The sequence below is a fragment of the Lutra lutra genome, chromosome 11 (genome assembly GCF_902655055.1).
Source record: "Lutra lutra chromosome 11, mLutLut1.2, whole genome shotgun sequence".
Taxonomy (NCBI): domain Eukaryota; kingdom Metazoa; phylum Chordata; class Mammalia; order Carnivora; family Mustelidae; genus Lutra; species Lutra lutra.
In genome coordinates, this window is record NC_062288.1 from 59,627,725 (window position 1) to 59,648,352 (window position 20,628).

General features: G+C 44.5%; 1 long non-coding RNA gene across 1 annotated transcript; it reads right to left on the reverse strand.

The window, feature by feature from the left end:
- Positions 1–2,625: 2,625 nt before the first annotated feature.
- Positions 2,626–12,504, reverse strand: LOC125080357 (uncharacterized). The gene is made up of 2 exons (XR_007121342.1): positions 12,325–12,504; positions 2,626–2,814 (listed from the first exon to the last, which is right to left on the reverse strand). It is a non-coding gene; the product is annotated as an uncharacterized LOC125080357 (long non-coding RNA).
- Positions 12,505–20,628: the final 8,124 nt, after the last annotated feature.

The window sequence follows — 20,628 nt, forward strand, 5'->3', positions numbered from 1 at the left end:
TCTACTTGTGCTCTCTTCCTCTCTGACAAATAAATAAAATCTTTTTTGAAAAAAGTGAAAGAAGAAAGAAAAAGAAAGGAAGAAAGAAAGAAAGAAAAGAAAGAAAAGAAAGAAAGGAGAAAGAAAGGAAAGCTTACTGTTGGTGGCAATATCTGATGTGCCCAAAGAAGGCTCCTGGAACTGAGAAGGAAATTACCTGATTGTGGTTTGAAACTCTACCACTAAAGCAATGGCAAGAAAGTGTTAAGATTTCACAACACTAGGCAAGGAGACCTTTGCAGATGGGGTCTCTGCCCTCCGGAGCAGTGTTTCTCAACCTTGCCTGGCCTCCATTCCTTGGAGACATTGTTTTGATCGATGTGAGGAAAGACCCCTCAGTATTTTCTAAAATTTTCCTGGGTATTTCTAGTGAGCAGTCAGAATTAGGAACCATTCATTGCTCTAGAAGCTTACACTGGATCCAGAAACAATGAGAAGGACCACTGTGTACAAGACACTCTGGCAACAGAATAAAAACATTGTCTGCTTATGAAAAGAGCCACATTGTATGTACATTAATTCAGTTGACATTTATGGAGTGTCTATGATGTGCCAGGCCTCATGCAAGGGGCTGGGATACAGTGATGTACAATGTGCTCACAGGCTCACCGAGTTTATAGAAGTCCAGTTAGAGTATCAGACATTAAATAATAAACACATATGTAATTACAAATTGGGATAAGTGCTATGGAGGAAAGGACAAGATGCTGTGATACAGAATAATCCAATTTAGGTGAAGTGGGACAGGAAAGGAAAGCTGGGAGCAAAGCCCATTTAGGTTGAGACTTAAGAATACAATTCAGGGGGCTCCTGGCTGGCTCAGTTGGTTAAGCATCTGACTTTGGCTCAGGTCCTGATCTCAGGGTCCTGGGATCGAGACCTGCATCAGGCTCTGCACTCAGTGGGGAATCTGCTTGTTCCTCTCCCTCTGCTTCTCCCACTTGTGCTCTCTCTCGTATAAATAAGCAAGATCTTTTTTTTTTTTTTTTTTTGAAAGAATACAATTCAGTGGTACTTCTTTGAGGACTTGACAGTTAGCACTAGGTTGAACCACATGAAATGGCTGGGATTTAACCATTTATGCCCTACAAAATGGTGATTCCCTTTGGTTCAACACAACGCTGAGTCTGAGCAGGGACTGGGGAGAGAAGGCACAGGTGTTCTGTTTCCTTCCGAGCCGGGACAGATGGCTGCACAACTGGAGGCACCTGTGGCAAAGGGAAGACAACTTGCCCCCCAAGATGCCAAAAGGAAAGAAGGCAAAGGGGAAGAAGGTGGTCCAGGGTCTTGCTGTCATGAAGAAGCTGGAGCCCAAGAAGGTGGTCAATCCCTTGTTTAGAAAAGGCCCAAGAATTTTGGCATTGGATAGGACATCCAGCCCAAAAAGGGACCTCATTGGCCTGGACTAAGAAGAAGGCTGCAGGAAAGGGAATGTTCCCAGATAAGAGGCCGACTGTCCTTCGAGTTGGGCTTCGTTCGGTCACCATCTTTGTGGAAAACAAGAAGCCTCAGAGGGGAGTGATTGTATATGATGTGGATCCCATTGAGCTGGTTGTCTTCCCACCTTCCCTGTGTCGTAAGATGGGGGTTCCCTAAGGCATTATCAAGGGGAAGGTCAGGCAACAAGTGTTGGCAAGGGCAAGGGCAAAAAAAGGGCAAGGGCAAAAAAAGGGCAAGGGCAAAAAACACTTGCACACTGTATAAATTGTGGGAAGCAGTCTAGAGGTTCCTCAAAAAATTAAAAGTAGAAAAGGCATATGATTCAGTAATTCTACTGCTGGGTATTTACCCAAAGAAAATGAAAACACTAATTCAAAAAGATATGTGCACCCCTATGTTTATTGCAGCCTTATTGAAAATAGCCAAGATAAGGAAGCAGCCCAAGTGTCCATCAATAGATGAATGGGTAAGGAAGATGTGGTGTATATAGACCCATGGGATCGAGTCCAATATCAGGCTCACCTGGGTAGTGTGCCTCTGTCACTCATAAACCTCAGGTCCCTTTATTAAAGAACCACAGAAACTCAGAAATTAAAAATCCAAGATTCCATTTCTTGACCCCTCCAAAGTCCTGCTTTTGAATTCAGTGACAAGCCCCACAATCCAAGTCCTACAGCGTGCGGAGACTGGGGACACAATCCCTGGCTGATCAGACAGGGAGAGGGCTCCGCTATCCCAGACGGCAACTTTTCCTCGCTCACCTGGCGGGCAGATTGGGCTGCTCCTGGAGGAGGGGTCTGCCTTGGCAGCAGCCACCTGGCGTCCACTCTGGCTTGTCCATTCTGGCTTGGGACGCGCTGCTCCTCCCCTGTCTCCAGTGAGCGGGACAGAGCATCACCTCCCCAGGCCGCCCACTGCACTCAGGACCCACTGTGCATTCGACTGCTTCCCCCAGTCTCTAATGAGGCCCGTACCTCCTTTCACAAGAGCCAGTTTTGTGGGTATTTACAAATCTTTGCTTTGAAATCCCCAGAGAGAAAGAAAGGTGCCCTAAACTCCTTTCTTCCTCACCTTTTAAGGGGTTCCCATCCAACGTCTCCACCCCCCTCTTTCCTAAGCCAAAGGAAAGGCATGCCTTGCAATCCCTTTAATTAACAGTTTGTTTTTATTTTTCAATATTTGGTGGTCGATTTAGTTTAAGGTCCTCAGGGAATTTACACAGATTAAATAAGAGCAGCTGGAAAGTGGAGAATGTTTCCACGGAGTTTCTCTTCTCTCTCTCTCTCTTTAATTGGTAGCAGCACAATCTAACAAGGTGAGTCTAATTCCATTCTGCTGAGAGAGGAAGAAAGTTTCATTTTTATTATCCTTCCAAGAATATCTAGCAAATTGGCAGAGTTGGGTTTTTTTTTCCCCTTAATATAACGAAAAGGAGAAAAAAACCAATTTCTGTCCATTTCTGAGGAATACCAAGTGTGAGGGTCAAATGAGGACACTGACGTGTCTCCTGCATCAAGCTTTTGCCTTGCTCCAGAGCCCGGATGCTGCTACCCATTTTACCCAGTCCAGCCGGAGTTGGCTAACCCGTCTGCTGCCGGCCCAACTCCAGCTTCTCCTGCTCCTCGTGGCAGCAGGTAACACCCTCTCCCCTCCAGCCACTCTGAGACACCTCCTGCTGGGGCCCATCTTTATCTGCTTCATATCAACTGTTTCCTTGACCTCGGAACCAGTCAATTATCAGCTTCTGAGGCCTCCCTCAAGCCTCACCACCTCCATGAAGCTTTCCCTAACACGAACTCATAAGATTACTTCTTTTCCGTGAATTCTACACAATCCCACGCCGTTGGGTGTAATTCTCCAGGTGTGACCATGGCAGCATGGAGAGCAAGCCCCAAACTGTCATAGACACAGACTGTGTGCACCCTGTTAAGAATATTTTTATATTTCCCAAATACTCTTATACTGGTCCATTAAAAAGCAACTAGATACAGCCTTAACGGAAGGCACTGGGGTAAGAGGAATAAAAAAACTTAGTATTTTGTCAGCCCTTTGACCCACGAATTATATCTCTAGGAATATACCTTCAGGAAAAAAATCATGTATGAAGGAATGCTTATTAGAGGTATTTATTACTTCTAAAAATTGGAAACCATCCAAAGGTCCAACAACAGGAAAATAAATTATAGAGCAGTTACACAATGGACTATTCTACAGCCATTACAAATACTACATAATAATATTTTTAATGGCAGGGGGGCACCTGGGTGGCTCAGCGGGTTAAGCCTCTGCCTTCAGCTCAGGTCATGATCTCAGAATCCTGGGATCGAGTCCCACATCGGGCTCTCTGCTCAGTAGGGAGACTGCTTCCTCCTCTCTCTCTCTCTGCCTTCCTCTCTACCTACTTGTGATCTCTCTCTGTCAAATAAATAAAATCTTCAAAAAAAATAATATTTAATGGCAAGGAAAGCTATTCAGGATATATTGTTAAATTTTGTAAAAATGGGCTTCAAATTAATGGCAAATTTGTTTTTCATCATCTAGCTGTAGTTTATAAGGGCTGGAAAAGGAAATTGACAAGTCATAAAATTAAAAAGCAGAGCTTCCCTGACATTCCCTTCTCTAAATATTAGATGAAAACTTTCTTCAATACAGATAAGTAAAATATAACCAGACTGTTTTCACCCAAATGCAACCACAGTCAACATTTTGATGGACCCTCCCTATCTTTTTTCTACATGTGTGTGCACACACATGTGGCAGTGATCACATGGATCACGGCTGCACACTTCCTATTCCTCAGTCATTACCCTAGATCTGTAATACACATCTTTGATTTATCAAAGCTAATGCTGCTTTGTATTTTTACCTTCTTTCAATAATACAAAAGCCTTAGTACATTAATTCATCCCTCCTCCCCGCTCCTGAACTTATGTGACCTTGCTGTCATGCATTTTAATTCTATACATATTGCAAATTCCACAAAGCATTATCATAATCAATATTTATGTTCCCTACATATTTACACTTCTCTTGCTCTTATTTCTTATTTCCACTGCTCTTGACTCCTTTCTTCATCACAGACCTCTTCATCTGTGATCATTTTCCTTTTCTATAAAGAACACTCTTTAGTATTTCCTTTAGTACATGTCTGTGGTACATATCCATCAATTTTTGGCTGACAGGCTTTTATTCCACCTTCATTTTAGCTCAAGATATTTTCTCTGAGAATAGGATTCTAAGTTGGCAGTCAGCAGTCAGATTGATTTTTTTTTTTTTTTTTTTTTTGGTCAATTCTCTGAAAATGTTTTGAATAGTTTTACTCTAATGTGCCTAGGTCTGGGTTTTGTTTTGTTTTGTTTTGATTAGTCCTGCTTGGAGTTTGTAGTGATTCTTGAATTTGTGGCTTCATATCTTTCATCAGTTTTTTCAAGTTCCCAGCTACTATCCCTTTAATACTGCTTCTGCCCCGTTTCTCTCCTCAACTTTCAGGATTCCAATTATGCATTTGTTAGATCTTCTCACAGAATGTCTGTATCTCTTATTCTCCTAGTTTGTTTTTTTATTTCATCATTCAAAATATCATTCCAAATTTTTTTGGTGATCTGTCAGTTCACTAATTTCTTTAAATAATTATTATTTAAAAAATTTTTTATCTAAATTCAAGTTAGTTGACATATAGTATATTATTAGTTTCAGGGGTAGAATTTAGTGATTCATCAGTTGCATATAACACCCAGTGCTCATTACATCATGTGTCCTCCTTAGTGTCTATCACCCAGTTACCCCATCCCCCAACCAACCTCCCCAGCAGCAAGCCTGTTTTTTCCCTATAGTTAAGAGTTTCGTGGGGTGCCTAAGTGGCTTAGTCCATAAAGCATCTATCTTCCATAAAGCATCTATCTTCAGTTCTGTTCATGATCCTGTGGCCCTGGGATCTAGTTCCAATTTGAGCTCCCTGCTCAGCAGGGAATCTGCTTCTCCCTCTCCCTTTGCCCACCCCCACTCTCTCTCTCTCAAATAATAAATAAATAAAATCTTTTTTAAAAAAAGAGTCTCTTATGGTTTGCCTCCCTCTCTGTTTTTATTTTATTATATTTTTCCTTCCCTTCCCCTATGTTCATCTGTTTTGTTTCTTATATTCCACATTTGAATGAAATATGGTATCTGTCTTTCTCTGACTTATTTTTGCTTAGCATAATACCCTTTAGTTCCACCCACATCATAGCAAATGGAAAGATTTCATTCTTTTTGATGGCTGAGTGATATGAATATGAATGAATGAATATGAATATCCATTCATCTGTTGATAGAACTATGGGCTCTTGCCATATTTTGGCTATTGTGGACATTGCTATTATAAACATTGGGGTGTATGTGCCCCCTTGAATCACTATTTTTGAATCCTTTGGAGAAATACCTAGAAGTGCAATTGAGTACACTAATTTTCTCTCTCTCTCTTTTTAAGATTTTATCTATGTTTGAGAGAAAATGAGCAGCAGGGAGGAGCAGAGGGAGAATAGACTCCCCACTGAGCAGGGAAGCCCACATGGGGCTCAATCCCAGGATGCTGAGATCATGACTTGACCTGAAGGCACACACTTAAATGACTGAGCCACGCAGCCAAATTCATTAATTTTCTATTCAGCTTTGTCTAACTTTCTACTAAACTCATGCAATGAGTTCTTTGATTCTGTTACTGAAATTTTCAGCTCTACTTTTCTTATGATTCTTCTGTGCTCCAAATCTCACTTTTATCTTTCATATCTTTGAACATACCAAACATTATTATTTTACAGTCTTTGTTAATATCTCCATGGTCTGGATTCCGTGTAGGTGTGTTGTTTCTTTTGATTTGTATTTGTGTATTTTCTCCCCTCAAGTGCCTGGTTATTTTTGATTGAGTGTCTGAAACTGCCTAAGAAAAACTGTAGAAAAAATTCAAGTTCAAGATGATGTTATTCCTTCAGAAAGGATTTATCTTGGCTTCTGAATGGTAATTAGGAACATTAGGCTTCTGGGATCCTCTTAATCCAAATCCAGAGATGAGAGTATTTGAAACTGGGTTTCAGACCCTTGGAGACTTAGTTCACTTCAGGTCATCTTTACTTCCAGGATACAGAGATTTCAGGGTATCACCCAAATTATGGAAGGCTGGCTGGTCTCCCTCACCCGGGGGAGCCTTAGATTCCGATTTTTGCCTACCCATGCAAGGCTATCAGAGCCCTGCTTAGCTTCTGAACCTCGCCACCACTTCTTCCATAGTTGGCAGAAGTGCCACTAATGCCACTAGCTTTCAGGTGCTCTGGGCACTATCTTCTCCTGAGTCTTAACCTGATAATCCTTTACTGTCTTATTAGCTCTCACATGTCTTCGAGCAGATTTTTAATAATGATTTTGTCCAGCTTTTCTCATCATCCTCAACAAGTACATTGATCCACATTTCCTAATCTGCCACCACTGAAAGCAGAATTCTGTCACCTATTATGAAACTCAATTTTTAAAGGGCTCCTCTATTTTTTACCTCTGTTATCGGATAATTAGTCACTGTCTGTTTCTTATCATTGTTAAGGAGTTGGTTGTTCTTTGTTTCTTTGAATCTCAAAACAACTACCAACAAAAACTGCAGAGAATTACTTCTTCCTGGGATGGATTTAGTGGTAGATAAATGTTCAAGGATTCTTTCTTTTGTGATTCATACTTGCCCCACTTTCTTCGTCAGAAACTGATCTGTGATATTGCCTGGTAAACCAAGGCCCCAACAAGATGGAGTCCCGATGTCTCCCTGACTATAGGCCACACTGTCTCTTCCTCCCTGAAGTCTAATTCTGTCCAAAGGGTGAAAGCCTGCCATGAGCCACATCCACTGTTCCAATTCTAAAGCACTGGGGCTGAAGGAAAACAGTCTGCAATTCCACACAGTAAATCTCTGGGCAATAAAGCTGAAGCATCCACAAGATCATATTTTAATTTGCCTTTGCCTACCTCTCATTTGCTACCGGCCTCTTTTCTGTCAGGGACTTACAGAGTTTTGTTGCTAGTGCTGCATTTCCCAGCTACCAGAAAGAGGATCTAATGTTTCTTTTTCAAAGGTCAAGTCCATCACCGTTATTATTTTCCTGTTTGAGCTGATTTTAATAACAGCCTTTGGAAGGAGTGAGGCCGGGGTGGCATTCTAGAGCAGGGCTTCCGTCTCCAGGGTCCCTGATGAACAGAAGTGCGTGTTGGGAGGAGGGGACTGCAGCACGGTCAAGGCCCTCAGGGTCCTGCTCCTCACGGCACAGAGCTTTTTGGGCTCTGGCTTCTTAGAGAAGTTTCAGAAGCAATGGCTTTCTTTGCCCCACAAAGCCTGCATGAGCTAATGACGTTTGGACACCCGATTGGCTGATAAGGGCCACAAAATTTTTAGAGAAGTGGGAGGTTTCTAAGTCTGGCAGAAAGGGCTCCATTCTATTCCCATCGCCCTCCTCCCCGGTCGTTATAGGAGAGGAAGACCTGCCAGGCTCCAGGTGTTCACGAATGCACCATCTCCCCATCTTGGCTCATGCAGGATTTTAACAACACTACTACCCTCTCTCCCACAGACAAGACCTCATCTTCCAAACCCAGGGGACCAAAAGTAAGGGATCTGGGAGAATGAACTTTAGAAATTGAATTCAATTTAAATCACTTTTAAGGGGGTGGCCTGGTAGCTCAGTTGGTTAAGCAACTGCCTTCAGCTCAGGTCATGATCCTGGAGTCCCAGGATTGAGTCCCGCATTGGGCTCCCTGCTCAGTGGGGAGTCTGCTTCTCCCTCTGACCTTCTCTCCTCTCATACTCTCTCTCTCATTCTTTCTCTCAAATAATTAAATAAAATCTCAAAAAAAAAGAAAGAAAGAAAGAAAGAAAGAAAGAAAGAAAGAAAGAAAGAGAGAAAGAAAGAATGCTAAAGGGCACCTGAGTGGCTCAGAGGGTTAAGCCTCTGGTCATGATCTCTGTTCATCTCTGATCTCATGGTCGGGCTCTCTTCAGCAGGGATCCTGCTTTCCCCTCTCTCTCTGCCTGCCTCTCTGTCTACTTGTGATCTCTCTCTCTGTATCAAATAAATAAATAAAATCTTTTTTAAAATCACCTTTAATGAATTCTTGGGGTAGAGGTTATAGGCTATATCTAGCGCATTTTCTGAAATGCCAGCAGTCTTTAATATAGTAACTTCAAGATGTCTGTGATATGCTTTTTTAGGAAAAAAAATAATCTATGTTTATGATACCATTTTGGACAAATAAACAACACATTTACATATAACCAGATGATAGTATGTACACTTAAGAAATCTAAAAGGATATACAACATGGTGTTAGTAAAATTAGGAAGGGAGGACTTAGTTTTTTACCTTATACACTTTGTTTTTTGGATTTTTTTTACATTTTATTTTTCTTAAGTATCTCTATGTCCAATGTGGGGCTTGAACTCACAACCCCAAGATCAAGAGTCACACATTCTACTGACTGAGCCAGCCAGGCACCCCTATACCTTGTTTTCTTTGTTCTTACAAGTAAGAATTAGTTTCTAATAAAGATTAAAAATTTTTAAGTAGAGGCTTTAGAAGAATTTCATGAAAAATAAAGTTATAAGAAGATACACTGGAATGTTCAGAATATTAAGTTAGATTTAAAAGTCTGTTCTGTAATTGATTCATTTTTCATTCATTGTGCACATATTTTTTAAATATCACTATTCTTAGCATTTTATCACTAGGTGATTTTTAGAGTTAAAATGGATTGGGTTGGAGGAGAGAAAGGAGAGTAGGAAAGAACCATGAAAGGAAGACCAAAAAACTAGAAGACAGGTCTTTTGCTTAAACTTACATAATTTATCCATCCCGTCCATCCATCCGTTAATCTTCTCATTGACTACATACTCACTACCTACTACTTGCAGGACCCTATGCTAAGTACTTCAGGGCATAAAGAGATTTTTTCCCAATAGATTTTCTTTATTTGAGAGAGAGCAGAGCAAAAGAGAGTATGAGCTGGAGAGAGGGCAGAAGGAGAGGGAGAAGCATGCTTCCCGCTGAGCAGAGATCCTGACTCGGAGCTCCATCCCAGGACCCTGAGATCATGACCTGAACTGAAGGCAGATGCCTAACTGACTGAGCCACCTAGATACCCCAAGAGGGCAAAGAGAATTTTAAAAATCACTCCTACCCAAGAAGTTTATAAGCTAGTAGATTCCACTGTCATGGCCCTAAAATGTTTGTACTAGGTCACAGACAGAGTGATGCACCTCCCACAGGCCCCTTCAACAAAAGGCCTGTTTTCCCAGCTGCTGGGAGTGTTGGGCAGACAGCTTTCAGTTTTGCCTCAGTACAGACCACACCGTCTCTTCTTCCCTGGGACTGCCTCAGCTCCACAGAGCCACCTCACCCAAGGTCTGGCCCCTTCCCAGGTGTCCAATATCCAATAACCTACCGATGAAGGGGTGTAAAGGTCTGGAAATGTTAGCCCAACCTGGGAACACTCTGAGGGCCTATTCGAGGTCTAAAGCTCCCTGTGGAAATGGACTGAGTCTTGCTGGGCCTGAATCACAGCTTGGCTTCTCCTTCTGTCCATTAGACTCCCCTCCCCATCTTCCGCAGGTGTCAATAACAAAGGTATCCTTTAATGAATATTCTACACGTGAAACTCATCTCAGAGTCTGCTTCCTTGGGAATCCAACCTGCAACACACTAGCCATAGAGGCCTAATGTTTACAAAAAAATGTTAGAATAAGTTAGGTTCTTCTACTTCTTGGCTTTAGTCTAGCCAGGGCTACAGAAGCAGTAGTGATAGGACAGGGTTTGGCCTAGGTAAAGGGCCAGTGAAGGGCCGGAGAGTAGGGCTTTGAAGGCCACATGAAGTTCCTGTTGCTTATTCTTCTGTGTGTGTGTGTGTGTGTGTGTGTGTGTGTGTGTGCATTCACAGCTCTTTGAAGTATAAACATCGCGCTCAGCTCACTGGCAGTAGAAAAACAGGCTGCAGGCCAATGGGCTGTAGGTTACTGACCTTGTGTAGAGTATCACAAGCACAGACCTGTTAGGAGACAATTCTCCATGGGTCCTTTCTGTTTCTGCACATCTAGCAAAGCAAGGAGCTGAATGACACTGTTCCATACTATCTTTTGAAGTATTCTGTATAGCGTACAGCCTCAGAAGATAGACTGTCTCCCTCCACAGGAGAGCTCAGGCATGCTCTCTGCCCAGTGTATACGACCGAGGTTCCCCTAATCTTAGGATTCCTTTCCTGCAACTCAACTCACAACATGTAAAAGTGTCAGCTGGCACTCTTCATGCTACTTTGTGGGAACGAAGTTCAGGAGACTGGTACAAGAAAATGTTGATGCTCTAGCTACTGCTATTCTGTAAGCAATAAACTGTTGTCTCTGACCCAGGAGTATCATGACTGTGGCATCCCTGAAACTGTAGCAGGCTCATTTGTTAGGCTGCAAGTAGAGTAAAACCCCAGACCCTTCCCAGTCCTTGATGTCCTGAGTTCAGATTCTGGCTTCGTCACTTACAGGTTGTAGGACACTGGGCAAGTTATAGGACTTCTCTGAGCCTCAGTTTTCTCATCTGGAGAACAGATGTGGTGATGTCACTAACAGCGTCTGTCTCATAGGGCTCCTGTGAGGATCACATTAGGGGACCCCATCCATGACACATTGAGAGCTGGATAAAGATGAGCTCTCTTAATTATTATTGAGGAATAGGTTATTTAATTCCCAGGAAGGCTCAGAGACAGGGATGGGGACCACACCTGGAGATGACCCCCAAACTCTGACAGCTGATCCCATACTGGGACTGCCCCTTGCCCTGGGGCACGGACTCTGCTACTGCCCCCAAGCAAGCTTGCCTTGCCTAGTCCCTGCATTTCCTCCTCAGCTCATAGGATAGCAGTGGCCTAGAGTGTGGTCACCAGACCTGCAGCTGGAGCATCACCAGAGGATGAGCTAGAAACTCAAGTTCTTGGACTCAGCCCAGATCCTTTCCATTGGAAACTTAAGGGTGGGACCCAGCGATCTGTCTGAACAAACCCTCCAGGTGAGAGCGATGCAGCTGACACCTGAGCAAGACGGCCTGAGAGCGTCTGGCTCCATCGAGATCAGTTCTGCCTCACAGCCAAAACTCACCCTCCGCCACCAGGACCGTAAAGGTCCTGGGATCTCCAACGCACTATCATGCCTTTCGGGTGAATTTCACCCCTTCTGGGTAACTCGGATACCCATCCACTGACATAGTCTAAGCACAAATCAAAGAATTGTACATGCTTCAAGGTCAAGGGCTCCTGTGAGCAGACAACAAATTCAAGCCTGAACATGTGTCAGCCTCCAGGTACACATTTTCCCCCCATCCGAAAGCCCATTATCAAACTTTTCTCTGTATTATTCTGAGAGAGAACACATGACCCTTCAGTAAATAGAAAAAAAAATCTCAAAATTTTCCTTAAAATTTTTGAATTATTATTATCTTGACTTAAAACAACTCAAAAAAAAAAAAAAAAAAACACCCAACACCCTTGTTATTTGTAAAAGGTAGGGCTACAAATGCACAAAAAAGGAATAGGTTACCAAGTGCCAAGCACTGCATACACACTACCTCGGTTAACCACAACCTGTGAAGGCTGGAGCAGCCATTCATTTGTTTGGGGGGCTCCAGTCATGCTGCACTAGAATCACCTGGGGAAGCTTTAACAGACTTGGGCTGCCCAGCTCCCTTGCTACCCGCCCTCCTCCCCCAACTCCATAAGAAACCCTGGTGATGGCATCTGGGCAAACACTTTTTGTTTTTTTGTTTTTGTTTTTTTAATTTTAATTTCCCCCATGGTTTTTACCTGCAGCAGAGTGGAGAATGGCTGAGCTCTCGCCCTTGGGGTGAGGGTGTTGGCAGAGGACAGCTAGTGGGCCCTGAGGCCGCCAGTCCTGTACCCCTCGGCAGATGGGGTGGAATGGAGGGGGAGTTCCCACGAGACAGCGTCTCTTCCTCTCCTCCCCACATGCACAGCCCGCTCACTGGCTTCTAGGTGTCTGGGAAACCGCCAGTCCTGGGTCGGCTTGCCCTGGCCCCTGGCCCTGGAACCAAAGGCTCAAGTTCCTCCACAGCTGATGGCACTTTGAGGCTGGCAGTTGCCAGGAACATTGTGTGGCTTCATGTGTCTGCCAAGAAGGTGCTCAGTGAAAATAGAACGTGCCTAAGAGGAGAAAGAGCAGTTATTACCACACTGGGATGCCCCTGGTGTGGGCTGGGGGCTGGAAGCTTACGGGCCTCTTTGGGCTGCTTTCCAGAGCTCGTCCGGATCCGCTCTGTGCCCCGCACACTTACTCTCCTCGTGGTGCCAAGCGGGGCTGAGCACTGCAGGTCTCCCTTGTTCAAGAGCTGATGATCTAGCAGAGCTCCCAGCTGATTCCTCCTCCTCTTTCCTTACAGCCTACGCACCTTTTGGTCATTTCGCTGCTCATTGGCACCTCCTCCAGAAGGTGACCTGGTTACGGGAGGAGGCGAAACTCAAACCCAGCAATTCTCCATCCTGTTAGCAGCTCCGATAAAAGCCTTGATGAATGAGCAAGTTAATGCGGTCGGCTAAGGCTCTAGCCTCCCGGCAGCCCTGACCACCCCCTCCCTGCACTGGGCTCAGCATTTACTGAGCACCTACTGTAGCCACCAGAGTAACAGCTGAAGACCCAAGAGGCGCTCGGGAGTGCCTGAAGCACGGCAGAAGACGTTAAGGGAGGATGTCCTCTGCCAGGCCTGTCTTGCCATTTCTCTTCTTTTACAAACACGGAAGTACGGCCAGGACAGACAGGTAACTTGTTCAGACCACCGCCAGTGAGTCCACCAGGAATGCGGATCTGACAGAAGTCAGAGTGTGACATCTACGTGCCTTCTGATTTTCTACACTGCTACTCTCAGGGAGGTTTTCAAGTCCCAATCCTCAAGGGACGTCTGACCCAGTGTGAAAGGAATGGCATCTTTATGTTAAAAAGAAAAGAAAACCACAGAAACCACGGCGGGAGTGGCATGCGGTCATCATAGCTGCTGAGCAGAGGATAAGCCCCCACCCTGCGGGAGAACGAGGAGGGGTCTCGTCGGGGCAGATCAGGGGCGCACTTGGAAAGGGGCAGGTGACCACCAGAGGAGATGGGAAGCAGGGGCGGGAGAGGTGGAGTCTGGGGCACAAGTTCCTTGGGATGGATGGGGCTGGTCAGTTAGGGGTGGTGGGGCCGGCTGGCCAGGGCAGTGGAAGTAGGTGCGGTGCAAAGGCCCGCCGCCCTCGCAGTATGGACAAGTCAGGGCCCCGGCGTGGAGCTGTGCTCCAGGAAGGCTCACAGGAAGGAAGCCTGTGTGGGGTAGGCCTCGGGGGAGAGCGTGGAGGAAGCGGGGATCAGCACCCTTGCTGCCATAACCCAAGCTGAGGCAGGAGGGAGCAGGTGGCTGGGAAAGAGGGCCCGAGGAGCACGGGGAAGATGCACACTAACAGACTCCAGCCGGTGCTGTGAAACGAGGTCATGGGGCTTCCGTCATGGCAGGTCCCCTTGTTGCAGCGTCAGAGGGTTAATTTTTGGTCCCCAGATGGCTGAGATATCTGCTCTGGGATTTATAATTTATAATATAAATATATAAATTATATATTATAAATTTATATATATATAAATATAATTTATAATTTTTCTAGAATACTCAAATTCTTAGAATTCTTAAAGATTTTAAGCCCTTTATGGGCTTATATTATGAAATATAAAATTATGAAAACATAATCAAAGGCAGCATAACTGCATTTTATTTTAAGGGAGTTTCTGGAAGGGAAGGGGGAGAAACGGTGGGTAGAAGAATGCCCCCAGCCACACAATCAACATTTATAAATGAACCTTTATTTTAGACACTTCAATGCTGTTTGTTAGACATTTCAGTATTTTACATGTTTTTCAATGTACATTGTACCAAAATTTCTATAAATAAATAACTTTGTACATAAAAAAAAATTCCCTGGGATTTTATAATTTTAAGCCCTTTAAGGGCTTAAAATCTTTAAACTAAGTTCTTCTCTAACAATTTCTTCCAGGCTTCATAAACTCAGCTCTGCTATTAGGCTCTTTGAAGAGAAGTAAGGGGATCCCTGTCTTCTCAATGATCGCCCAACAAATGCCAGTGGGTGGGACCCTCTCTCCCCAGGCTTCCTCGTACATAGTTCTCCATGTGTGTATGTATGGCAAGTCTCTAAAGTCACTGGCCCACAGAATGTCTTAAAATGAATGTTCAGTTCTCCACATTCTCCTTCCCCTCTTTCCTACCCTAGAACATTTCTGGTAATAAATGAATTTAGAAACATTTTCTATTCCTTGGCTCAAACTGACATTGGCTTTGGGAAGTATCTTTCCCCAAGTGCATTCTGTAGTTCATGCTGGGGCTCTCATAAACTGTGATGAGACTTATGGGTGGCCGAGAGCCCGTCTCGGGCCCTCTCCCTGCCTGCCCATTGAGGGGCAGCCTTTCTGCAGACCACTTGCCTGTCCCTGTTCCCAGCTGATCCATGAGTCTAGTCCAGTGACTCATGGGTGCCTGCGAGAAGAACACCACACTGGGCCAGATTCTAGCTCTTGGATATGATGATGGAGGGAAGGACCGGGGGAGCCACGATGGGCCAAGTAGAAGCCAAGGTGAGGAGGCAACAGAAGCAGGAGGTAGCTTGTCCCTAGCGCTGCCTCGGATCTTCCTTTCAGATTCCGGCTCAGGTCCATGTACATCCCCTTCAAACTAAAAACCTGCCAATGAGACTGAAACACAGCATGCGCCATACTCAGGTATCAGCTCTTCTCAGATTTAAATGTGAAAAGGAATCCTCTGGGGAACTTGTAGTACTTTGGATTCTGATTCACGGGTGTGGGCTGGGGCTGAGATTCTGTGTTTCTGTCCTGTTCCCAGATGATACCCCTCCTGTAGGTCCCCAGCCCACGAGGGCAAGAGGATAGGTGACTGCTGTTACTCATGCGGGAAGAAAGAAAAACCTAAACCAGAAAAGCCAACAAAAACTAGGTTTCCAGCCTGTCCAAAAGATAGCAAAGAGGCAAAATTGATAATACTTTTCCAGCTCTTTTCCTTTCTATGGCATTTAGAGAGGTAATCAAACCTGAAAAACAATAAATAAATAAATAAATAAATAAATAAATAAATAAATAAAAAACAGAAACAAAAATATAAGGCAAAATAAAATAAAATGAAATAAAAACCCACAAAAAACCCTGATATGACCAAGGGCCTTGGAAGTTTTAGAATACTGGAATGTCTTCAGGCAATCTTCCTTTAATTTCTTTTAGAGCAGAACTCTTGAATTTTTAAATCAATCTCTTCTCTGGCATTGATAAATCCACTCATGTTCCTAAGTTGATTGATTTTGAACAATTTCTATGACTCTAACACAAAACTTAGACTTCACTAGATGGCAATACGCTGGAATTTATAATCATCCTAAACTCAGTGGGTATGTTTCCCCCTGCACAATTTCCAACAGTCTTGCTTTCTGTGGCTGCTGTCCTGTGTCAAAAGTAGAAGCCTAACTCTTGACTGAATGTAAATGCTAACATCATTCTCCTTTCTGTTCTAACTGCAAGATCCGTCACACCGCACACCTTCTTCAAACACCAGGAAAACCCCACTGGGGTAGAGGTGGTGTGAGATAGGAAGTAAAGGGAAGGCAAGGGGCACCTTTCGCAAATAGGAAAGCCAACCTTGGATCTGCTTTAATTGAATTAAAAAGCATAAAGTTAAAAGATGAGCTCTAAAGATATCCAGTAGGCTACACACTCATTCATCTTAAAAAAAAAAAAAAAGGCTTTGCCTCAGTGGCGTTATCATCCGGGTTAAAATCTTGGGCAATGACTCGTTTAGTCCATTACAAGTTGTGAGCATTTACTGCCTGTGATAAACTGGAAACATGACCATGAGCTTTTAGTGCTTCAGGTAGGCTGATCACAGCTCTCCAAACTGTAAATTATTTTAGCAACTCCTCTAGCAAGAAGGAACTGAATGAAAGAGAAGACCCAAGGCTTAGAGGACCGTCCTTCCCTACCCTGGTGCTTATTGACATGGGACACTTAGGTAAAAGCGGGCTTTCTACCATCCCCCCTCCCCTCCCTGACCGGCCTTTTTTTTTTTTTTTTTTTTAGATTATTTATTTATTTATTTATTTGTCAGAGAGCAAGAGTGAGCACAGGCAGACAGAATGTCAGGCAGAGGCAGAGGGAGAAGCAGGTTCCCTGACGAGCAAGGAGCCCGATGTGGGACTCGATCCCAGGACGGTGGGATCATGACCTGAGCCGAAGGCAGCTGCTTAACCAACTGAGCCACCCAGGCGCCTGACCAGCCTTTTTAGTCGTATTTTGTGTAAACTTCAAAGCCCTCTGTCAGTCACGCAATAAATGCAAACACAGCTCACCGTGACAACAAACACAAGTGCTATCAGAGGGCTAGCTGCCGCGTTTCACGTAATCACATTTTAAAATGTTTCTCTTGGTCTTACTGATCTACTTCTTCACTATTCAAACAGCATCTTTAAATATTTTATTTATTTATTTGACAGACAGAGATTACATGTAGGCAGAGAGGCAGGCAGAGAGAGAGGGGGAAGCAGGCTCCCTGCTGAGCAGAGAGCCCGATGCGGGGCTTGATCTCAGGATCCTGAGATCATGACCTGAGCCAAAGGCAGAGGCTTTAACACACTGAGCCATCCAGGTGCCCTCAAACAGCATCTTTAATCAAAAAGGTTAATACATGGGTAAATGCTTTAAAACCCCACTAAGGTCATGAAAACTATGCCAGCTACACCTGAGACCATTCGTATCTGGGACGCAAAATAACTGTAAAGATGTCACGCTGGTCACTTCCTCTGAATCCAAAGTCAACACACATTGTAGAGCGTACAGACTCCTTAAGGAAACAACAGGATAAAATACTTGGAAGTGGAACTATTTTTTTTTTTAAGATTTTATTTGTAAGTAATCTTGACCCCCAATGTGGGACTCGAACTTAACAACCCCAAGATCAGGAGTCGCATGTTGTAATGAGAGAGCCAGCCAGGTGCCCGGAACTCACTTTCATTATCTGCCATGGGTTCAACACTTCATGTACACTCTCTCATCTCATTTAATTCTTGCAATAGCTCTCTGGAATGCTTTTCGATTTTAAAGATAAGAAAATAAAACTTCATGAATAGTTTGCTAACTCTTGGCAAGGCTGGTGTGCAGATACAAGTCTACTGTAATCCAAAGCCCTCCCGTTTCCCTTGTCTCCCCAGATACCAGCCAGGCAATGGTGATCCTCCATCACCTGTCCTCCAACACTCCCGACCCCTGTCTTCTCCTGGCGCGCACAGCTGCTCTATTTACCTCCTAGGGCTCTGTTATGCTAGCATCAGGCTTGGCTGCCTGTAAACAACCATTTGTATTCCCTTCCTAACAACTCGGAAGGCTCCTGGTGGCCAGAAGCAAGGATGGATAGATCATTTTCACTGGCCCTGCGATGCCTCCATTGACAACCTAACAGATAGAGGGTACATTCTGGGGTTCCGAGAGTTTGGATAGCTCTTCTACCTTTCTTCCACCTGCAGAAACAAACCCTCTTACCAGCTGACTCTGGGCTTGGCCAAGAGCTGGAAAGAGTCTGATAAGGAGACCAAGGCACAGAGAAGGAACTGACCAACTTGTTAATGCTCTAAAACAAAGATGAATGAGTACACTAGTAAATATAGCTTTATGTGTTTAGTTATAAATAGACGCTTTATTATTTCTCTACAGTACCTTCCTAGGGATGAAATGTTGGGTCACAGAGTTTACTCTGTGGCCAACACTGTACCACGCACTGCACACAGACTTCTTGAAGCCTCTCAGCTCCCCGGTGAGGTAGGTACAGTTATCATCCCCATCTTAAGATGAGAAGATAGGCAGAGAAATGCTGGTAGTTGTCCAAGGCCACACACTAGCAAAGGGCAAATCTGGGATTCCAACTCAGGTCTGACCCCCTCATGGCCCAACATTACCGCCTCAATGCTGCTGTGTTAAAAGATTCTGCAAACGACCCAGCAATCGTATTACTGGGTATTTACCCTAAAGATACAAATGTAGTGATCCAAAGGGACACATGCACTGAATGTTTATAGCAGTGATGTCCACAATAGCCAAACTATGGAAGAAGGCCAGATGTCTATTGATAGATGAATGGATAAAGAAGATGTTTTATACACACACACACACACACACACACACACTCTCACTCACACAGGAATACTATGCAGCCATCAAAAAGCCCCAAATCTTACCATTTGCAATGACATGGATGGAACTAGAGGGTATTATGCTAAGCGAAATAAATCAATCAGAGAAGACAATTATCATATGCTCTCTCTGATATGAAGAATTTGAGAGGCAGGGTGGGGGTCGTGGGGGATAGGGAGAGAAAAAAATGAAACAAGATAGGACTGGGAAGGAGACAAACCATAAGAGACTCTTTTTTTTTTTTTTAAAGATTTTATTTATTTATTTGACAGAGAGAGATCACAAGTAGGCAGAGAGGCAGGCAGAGAGAGAGAGAGAGGGGGAAGCAGGCTCCCTGCTGAGCAGAAAGCCTGACATGGGGCTCGATCCCAGGACCCTGGGATCATGACCTGAGCCGAAAGCAGAGGCTTTAACCCACTGAGCCACCCAGGCGCCCCCCATAAGAGACTCTTAATCTCACAAAACAAACTGAGGGTTGTTGGGGGGTGGGGGTGAGGGAGAGGGTGGTTGGGTTATGGACACTGGGGAGGGTATGTGCTATGGCGAGTGCTGTGAAATATGTAAACCTGGCGATTCACAGACCTGTACCCCTGGGGCTAATAATACATTTATGTTAATTTTTTAAAAAAAGATTCAGCAGGTGCTTGGGGGGAAGAAGGATGGTTTTCATCATTATTTTCAAAAGTCTGATTACAAGTCTGTAAAATAAGGGAGGGTTTTTTTTTTAAAAGATTTTATTTATTTGTCAGAGAGAGAGCACAAGCAGGGGGAGCAGCAGGCAGGGGGAGAAGCAGGCTCCTTGCTGAGCAAGAACCCTGATGTGGCTCGATCACAGGATCTTGGGATCACAACCTGAGCCAAAGTAAGACGCTTAACAGACAGAGCCACCCAGTCGTCCCTAAAGGAGGGTTTTGAAACCTATCTCACTCATATATAAAACCTCAGGAAACCAAGACCAAGCAAGGCTCTGGACTTTCTATCATGAGGGGTTCCTGTGTTAGTAGAAGGAGTATCTCAGAGCAACAGGTCATGACTCCTGTCACAGATCTTCCCGGCCAGTATCCGGCCACAGACACACTGAGATGAGGATGTTTATGAGTTGTCTGCTATAGGTCAGAGACTGTGCTAGTAGCTTAACAGGTGCAACTGGCCATTTAGAGGGACTTTTCCTGATGTCTTGGAATTAGCTTTGGGGCCCATAATAATAGGGGCTAAGTGTTCTTTGTTTCTAATGCAAGAAAGCTTCCAAACTCTGGGGCCGGACACCATGCACACAGCCCCGTTCCAGGCTGCTTCAGAACTGGCAAGCCTGCCTCGCCACAACCAGACCCATTCCCTCCAATCCCTCTTGCCCTGGAGCCCTTGGAAGCAGAGCTCTTGGGAACTTTGGCCTTAGCTCTGTTCCCAGTGAGTCAAAGGAGCAGGAGTGTCAAGTATTACTACTAAAAACTGGGGATGCTTCTAAGAGAAATTTGGTATCACTCTCATTCATTCATTCATTCATTCATCCATTTTCCCAACAAATGCAGTATTTAATGAGTCCCTACAATGCGCCAGGCACCGTACTAGGTGCTTGGACGGTATCAGTGGCAAAACAACGGTCTGGCCTGCACAGAGCTTATCTTTGGACATTGGCTCAGGCAGTGGTCTTGCTGATCTGCCTCATGCCAACCTGAGCTGGAAGAAATGAACTGGGCAGCGACATCTGCAGAAAGACGGGGAGGAAGTACAACAGCCCGGATTCCCACTGTTGTGCACCAAAGATGCAGCTGCCCCTGGGTGTCAAGAGGACCCCTGAAAGGCAGATTGGAGCCTTCTTGTTAGTACCCACCTAGAGGGCTTCCCCAGGCAAGCGCACCGGCCTGGGAGACATC